This window comes from Rhipicephalus sanguineus, unplaced genomic scaffold, assembly GCF_013339695.2.
Source record: "Rhipicephalus sanguineus isolate Rsan-2018 unplaced genomic scaffold, BIME_Rsan_1.4 Seq917, whole genome shotgun sequence".
Taxonomy (NCBI): Eukaryota; Metazoa; Arthropoda; class Arachnida; order Ixodida; family Ixodidae; genus Rhipicephalus; species Rhipicephalus sanguineus.
This window is the reverse complement of record NW_023616285.1, coordinates 8,924-16,636: the sequence shown is the minus strand read 5'-3', so window position 1 is coordinate 16,636 and position 7,713 is coordinate 8,924. Positions and strand designations below refer to the sequence as shown.

General features: G+C 45.6%; 1 long non-coding RNA gene across 1 annotated transcript; it reads left to right on the top strand.

Moving 5' to 3' along the window:
• The first annotated feature begins 895 nt into the window (after positions 1 to 895).
• Positions 896 to 3,090, top strand: LOC119378663 (uncharacterized). The gene is made up of 3 exons (XR_005181045.2): positions 896 to 1,137; positions 1,228 to 1,352; positions 2,975 to 3,090. It is a non-coding gene; the product is annotated as an uncharacterized LOC119378663 (long non-coding RNA).
• Positions 3,091 to 7,713: the final 4,623 nt, after the last annotated feature.

Here is a 7,713-nt window from a genome sequence, read left to right as displayed (position 1 = left end):
ACGAGTTATCATGAAAATCATGACACGCATGTCATGTACAGCATGACTTACGTGCCACGCTCATGGGGCGCTGGCGACCGTTTCGCTAGATTGATATACACCAAAATTGGTATCTTGCGACGTGACCGTGTGACGAACATAAATATCACGAGTTAACGTGAAATCATGACACGCATGTCATGTACAGCATGACTTACGTGCCACGCTCAAGGTGCGCTGGCGGCCGTTTCGCTAGCGTGATATACACCAAAATTGGTATCTTGCGACGTGACTGTGTGACGAACATAAATAACACGAGTTAAAATGAAAGTCATGACACGCATGTCATGTACAGCATGACTTACGTGCCACGCTCATGGTGCCCTGGCGGCCGTTTCTCTAGGTTGATCGACCCCCAAGTTGGTATTGCGCGACGTTACTGTGTGACGACATAAATAATAGGAGTTAACATGAAAACCATGACACGCATTTTCCTCAATGACATACAAGACGATGTACGCAGATCTTTGCTGGCTGCTTCGCATTACATCGATTCCCACAATGCGTGGGATCTGCCGGCTTTTTTGTGATGTTATCTGGCCATCCACGGACGCCCGTTCTAACGGGAGAGTGATATTTGTTGATCCCGGCCCACACTTGAAGCCTACATTTTAAGTCTCAAAGGCTATGCTTACTTCCGTTTGCAACGCAAAATACGTCATGGCCGCCATGATTTGTACAAAAAAATCATTACGTTTGTAAAAACTTAGTACAGTTACTTCTAAATTACAATGAGCGGCAATATAAAGCATGAATTTGTACATAATCTTTCCCTAAGTTGTGACCATGGTTGTGACACGCGTCGACGTCGTCCCCATCACCGCCATCGCCATCACGTTTTCTTTCGCACATGTACGCACATTGCGTACATGTTTGTTTGGACCAGTCGTGGTTGGGTCTTGAGGTTTGGTCCTGCCAGGGCCAACGCTGCCAGCAGCGACGTTTGTCCGCCGCTTTTTATCTGACGTATGTGCACTTACGTTGACCGCTGTTGGGTGTTGTGTGGTGGATGTTCTCTGGCTGTGTCGCGTGCAACAAGAACAGTAGAAGAGTTTCTGAACTCCGGTCGCCTCGGCAGTGGGCCATTGGCCAGCAAAGGTACGTACTACTTACGCTCTCTTATGCTTTCCTTTAGTGAATAAGGCCGTTGTGTAATGCGTGAATGGAGGTTTTTGTTTCTTTTCGCAGTTGCGTGTTCCTAAACCCATAGTTCATACCGTGTCGTCTGGCATGGACGTAGACCACTGTTGGGTACTGTGTCGCGTACAGCAAGAACCCTGTCCGCCCCGGCAGTGGGCCATTGGCCAGCAAAGGTACGTTCTCTTATGGTTTCCTTTAGTGAATAAGGCCGTTGTGTAATGCGTGAATAAAGGTTTTTGTTTATTTTCGCAGTCGCGTTTTCCCAAACGCACAGTTCTGTATCGCCGTGCATGCCTCGGTGATATCGACATCATTACTTCTGCTTCGTTTCCTTGATGTAATGGTTTGTAGCTGCCAGAGTAGCCATGATAAGCTTAGTTTAGCCTGTCCTTTTGTAGTACTGTGCATTTGTTAGCGTTGTTTTTCGTGGTATGTCGCAGCTGTAGTTCTGTTTTTATTTGTTTAGCTGTGTGCGCTTGCTTGTTGTCTCTTTCCCTAGCATGCCAAAGCTTAGTTGGAATAAGCGCCATGCTCAAATCAGCCAATGGCGGAACTGTGCACATACACGCTATGATTTGTGGACTAACACATCATTTGTCGAGAGAAGAGGGAGCAATGTTTAGGTGACTGAGAATTTATTGTACAATCCAGGGCTCGTGCTGCGATATAATATTTGGCTTGTGTGTTCTCGGGAGCCTCGACTACCTATTGGCAGCGCTTTCTGACCATGCTCAAAAAGTGTTGCGGGTCCCCTGTAAGGTAGCGATACCGGCTAGGTGAACTGATTAGCTCCTATATTGAAAATTAGAAAATGGGAAAAGTACAGTTTGCCTTCATAGAATGGGGAAATTCTCTTGCAGTTCATTGCAGTCAGTGATCCAGTTCCTTAATTCGCTCCTGAATACTGCTTGATCGCATGCTTATTCAAAGGCTGTTACCTAAACAATCTACACGGACCTCATCGAGGTTGTGTGAAAGCTAGTATTTGGAAAATATATATATATATAATATATATATTATATATATATATATATATATATATAATATATTATATATATATATATATATATATATATATAGTCTCGCAGAGAAACGAGCCCTAAAAGTAATCGTCTGTCCTATATATATATATAATACAGCGTTTGTAGCCGTATTTAGTGCATAACACACCTTTCCTTTCATGTTAGCAGTTTTAATAAAAGCAGCGCTTCATTGTTTGCACCTGATTGGGAACTAATGCATCACACACAAGCTTAGTCGTGTCCAGTATGAATGTTCTCAAGCTTGCAAGAAATGTTCTCCGTCACCATTTAATGATGATGACACCATACTTGACACCCTTGATGGAAGGCCGTTTGTAGCAGGTTTCAGCTTTGTACTTGACTCTTCACTGCAGTTAATGCCCTGACTCATTTTATCCTGGAGAAAAGACATATTACATTGGATAATAATTAACTTTCACCTCCTCCAGTTAATTACTTAGGTGTCATGTTTTTTTTAAAGAATTTAATCTACTTTTCTTGAAGCAGTGCGCCTTCATGTCACATTTTTTGGGGGAAAGACCGACAGTCTCTGCGTATCTTAATACTTTTTCAATTTACGATAGTTTTGGGTGCCCTCTCAAAGTCATAGAATTGGGGCTCCATTGATGTGTTTTGCAAGATAGCCATTTTAAGGCATAAAATAGAAAGAGCAATGCGACAAGTTTCTCTGGTTCAAGCAGTTTCATGAACTCTCGATTCCTTTACTGTACCGGCTTTATTTTTTTTTTACCTTCCTTTCTACTTGAATCCAGGCACACAGCGATCGGACTGAGCATATCAAGTAGCCCCTCCTGTGACCCACAAGACCACACTCATTCGGCCGAGGAGCCTGTCTGGACTTACGTTGAGAGTGCTGGCAGACAGTTTGTTTTTTTGGACTTATGTTGGGACTGCTGGTGGACAGTTTCGGTTTTAGTCTTCAGCTGGTGCACAGTTCACTTTTATCACACCGCCTCATTTCTTTTGAGTGTATCTGCGTTCTCTAGACATTTAGCCTGTGTTCTTACACGTTGAGAGTACTCCTATGGTTTACAGCATTGCTTTGCTCATATAAACTTTTGTGATACTGCCTTGTTGCTTTCGACTCACTTCATTCTCTTGTCATTTCGCCAGTATTGAAACACTCTTATGATTGTATGTGCAGTAATCTTTCAGGGCAATGCATTGTACTCATTGTGTGTAACAAAACATTGCAATAGCCTGAGAAGAGTATTGCACATTTGATGTGTTATCAGATGTGTTATATACCTAAAAGGAACAATGTGAGGTATGCAGCGCGCTCTCCATAGAAGGCAGTACAATACACGAGGGTAGCGATGCGGGCTTGTTGGTCTGTCATGGTTCTTGGATGTGGGCGCGAAAAGACAAGGACGAAGGGAGGAAGACACACACACTGGCGCTACTGACAACAAACGTGTCTTCCTCCCTTCGTCCTTGTCTTTTCGCGCCCACATCCAAGAACCAGTACAATACAACTGCTCTTTTATGCCGAGACACCTACACCTACTTCCAAAATCATAAATACTAAAATTTACAAAATAGTATTCGCAACAGTTACTTTCAGGTTACAACAGTACATATAGCGAGCACTCAAGTGAGCGAAAAGTATTGTGGCTACAGTCTGTCGAGCGTCCGTTTTTGAGAGCCATAATTAGTGCACCTCACAAGCCGCTAGACGTCATGTGGATGCGAGTTTAAGGAATGAACATCTTTTAATATGTACTGATGGGCTAGTTGGTGAGCCATGATTTTCGAATAGGCAGCGCACAAAAGGGCAACCAATACGCACACATAAGACTGAAACACAAGCGCTGTCAGCGCTTGTGTTTGCGTCTTTTATGTGTGCATATTTGTTGCCCTTTTGTGTGCTGCCTATTCGGAAAACATCTTTTAAATGTACAGAACATCCAGCCTTAATATCCATGCAACGTACTGAGAGCGTGATCTGGGTGCATTTTAGATGATCTATAGTACATCCGTGAAATGTCATGTGGAGAAATGTAGATATCCAGAAGATGTACTGAATATCCTGAGACTAGCATTCTATGGATATCTAATGGACATTCGTGGTTTACTGGGACTGAAGGTATGCAGTTGAGTCGGCGGGGTATTTAGGGTGTGGACAATGCCCCATATTCTAGTCAGCGGTTTTCTGGGGCCAAGTTTGGAACAGACGGTCCACCATTGTCTCCTGTCTAGCTTTTCCATGTGGCGTTTGATTTGTTTTTGCATTAGCCTGGCATTACGAATGCCATGTGCAGAAAATTTCCTACGAGCACGTCTTTCAAAAGATCGGCGGCGAATTGTCTGGAGTCTTTAATACTCAACGTCGACCGTTGAATGAGTTCGAGGTGGTTCCAGATGTTCCGTGCGACTTTTTGCTCGATTTAGCGCAGCAACAAACCCTCATAAGTCATTCCAGATGGGTGTGAGTCTTCGATTGTAGCGGTATATACCTCCCAGTTAGTGCAACGAACCACCTTCCGTTGTGTGTTCCGCATAGGGCAGCCCAAGACGATGTAGGTTGGCACGTGGTCACTGCCATGACTTTCGATGTCTGCAAACCAGGTCGCTGTAAACACGAGGTGCGCGGAGATTATGGTGACAACTAGCGCGCAACATCGGTCATTCTTGTGGAAACTTGGCTGCCCGTCGTTAAGAATCGCCAGGTTGTTTCGATGTGCTATATCAAAAAGGCGCCTACCGCGGACTGAAGTGCCCCTACCACCCCAGGCAGGTTGATGCGCATTCAAGTGCTCGGTTAGTATGTGTGGTTCAGGTGTTCCATCTATTATGTCCAGCAGCCTGTCCACATCAAATGTAGCTCGAGGTGGTATGTGTGCCGCAATCACGGTGAAGGCCAAAGTGTCCCACTTCAGTGTCACTGCAGCATACTGACTGGATGCATCGGCTGATAAATGGTGAAAGTTTAACGTTAAATCATTGCGAACAGCCAAGAGAACTGTGCTGGTATCTACTCCTGTCGGTGAGCCTGTGATGGTGTAACCAGAAAGACGAATTCCGGTGTGCACTCGGGACTCTGAGATGGCGATCACCGGAAAGCGGTGCTTACATACAAACTGTCTGAAGTCGGAGAGGCGACAGTGGAGGTTGAAGGCATTCCACTGAAATATTGCTCCTTTTTCCCTCATGTTCTTCAAACTGAGTCGTTGGGCCGTTAAACGCTATTGTGCCAGAACAGGAGAAAGAAAATCAAGTAGCATCAGTATAGACCTACCACCGCAGAGGGCAGTGCGGTGAGGAAGCTCCGTACAGCGTCGACAATCGCAGATATGAATGAGTACATGTTTCCATGGTCTTGTCGAGCGCTGCACTCGCGTGATCCGCGCCAAGACGTTGGGGTCCGCGACTCTCTACAGGCCATATGTGCACTACTGAGCGCCTCGTATGTGAGGAGTTGGAGCTGGTGGGCAAGTCGGTAGAGACGGGAACTCATTTGTATCGTCAATTCGTGCCGGATATTTCGGCGTTCCTTTGTCTGGTGTGGACGTCATTGCTTTGCCACCACCTCGAGATTTCTGTTGCTGGCGTACCGCATCTTTTGCCGTTTGGTACCCAACGTTGTTGTTCATCTTGTAATTGTGTGCCTGCTTCTCTTAACGCAAGATGGGGCAGCGAGTAGACGTATTTTCATGTTTTTTTCTGCAGTTAGGGCACTCTAATTTCGGCAGTTAGATCGGTCGTGGTTGCCTCCGCAGCGTGAGCATCGTGCTTGTAACCTGCAGACACCAGCAATCGGGCCTAACGCTCACACATGGTGCACTGTCTCGGAGCTTCAATCTACTTGCCCACTCGCTAAAATCTGCAGCCCAAAATGACGTACACAGGAGCAATTTCAGTGACAAAAAAATGCGGACGTTTTTGACGATCCTAGTCGCCTTATAGACCTGACGGGAGCTCTTTGAAGAACAGCAGTGAGAATGTCTGCTTGATCAAGGTCCACGCGAACTTCCTTGATGACGCCTACTCCACATTTGGTCGATCATGGCTCGTACACTTGTAGAAGTACTCCGGCAATGCTTGATACTTTCAGTAGACGTTCAGAAAGTTCTGCATGGCGAGTATCGACAGCCAGGAGATTGAAGTGTTCATTCGGTCGTACTTGCATTACGCCATCTGGAGCTGCCTCTTCAAAGGCTGTCTTCAGTGCTAGTGGATTGAAGCGTGTTATAACTTGCTCAGGGTTTTTTGGCTTGAATATGATGGTCAAGTTCTACTTGAGTGTTTTCTGCGAGCAGAGAGTTGGGTAGCATGAGCGACCTCTTCGATCCGTAGTAGCGTTTGACAGGCGGTACATCAATGTGTTTTTCCGAGTCATGGGAAGAAATCGCGGTAACATTTATGTATGCAATAGTAGCAGAGGATTCTCACAAGTCAGGAAAGTCACCATCCTGACCTTCAGGCAGATTGACGTCGAGACAGGAAATGGTCTCCATAGGAGAACCTTGGGCAGGTGGTAGCGAGAGATTCGCAGAATACTGAATGTAGTTCTGACCTGTAGCCGCTGGAGGCTGCAATCCAGCGCCAGCGGTTGACCGGATGCTTGTTACCGCCGCTAAACTGCTGTGGTTGGTCTGGCGTGGTATCTGGCTGAAGCTCAAGAGGCTTCGTAGATGGCGGCTGGTCCCGGGGGCGCTGCACCCTTGCTGGGATCATGTCCAAAGCTCAGAAGTTCAGTGTGAAAGAGGACACGCAACGTGAGGCACATAAAATAGGAAAAACTGCACGAAGACGAGCGAAGCAGCACAGCCACTCCGCAACTTCGCTTCACGCTTCACTACATTCCGATAAAACACAGCGCCACCGCAGCGTCACCTGAGGCGCACATCACCGGCCGCGGCTAAAAAAACAGGCTGCCCCGCTTGGAAGAATATTGTTTCGCTACCCAGACACGCGTAGCGTCTGTATGCTCTCCCGCTGCTGCGCCTTATCGAATGAGCAGTTGGGTGTGTCCAGAAAAAGATCGAACACGAGGTCCCGGTCACCATTCCCGATTCTGATGAAATTTACTGTAGGTGTAGGCATTACACCCAGAACAATGGTTTCGCAGTTAGTTTTGCGAAAACACTATTGTTCGCCTGAAAAAAAAATATACAAATTTTGGCCGCAAAAAACGCTTTTCCGCCAATTTCGCGATTTCTTAATTTTGAGCGCACCTAGGGAAAAAACGGTGCACTTCTTCGTCACAATATTTATTTCCCTTAAAGAACAAGTGAAATACAATCTTACGAGTCTATTATTCTTGCTTGTCGAAGCACTTTTGAAGAAAGAAATCACAAACTTGGCGAATCGCACAAAATACTTGTAATACAGGAATTTATTGCTGCAAGGAAGTTAAAGTGAGGATAATAAAATCGGTGCATATTAACTTTCATACTTTCGCTCTCTTTTAAAATAATTTGCGCGGTTTTGTCGCGCTCCGTTTACTTGATAATTGGGCTGAAACGTACGTGATTTACCAAAAACGCCG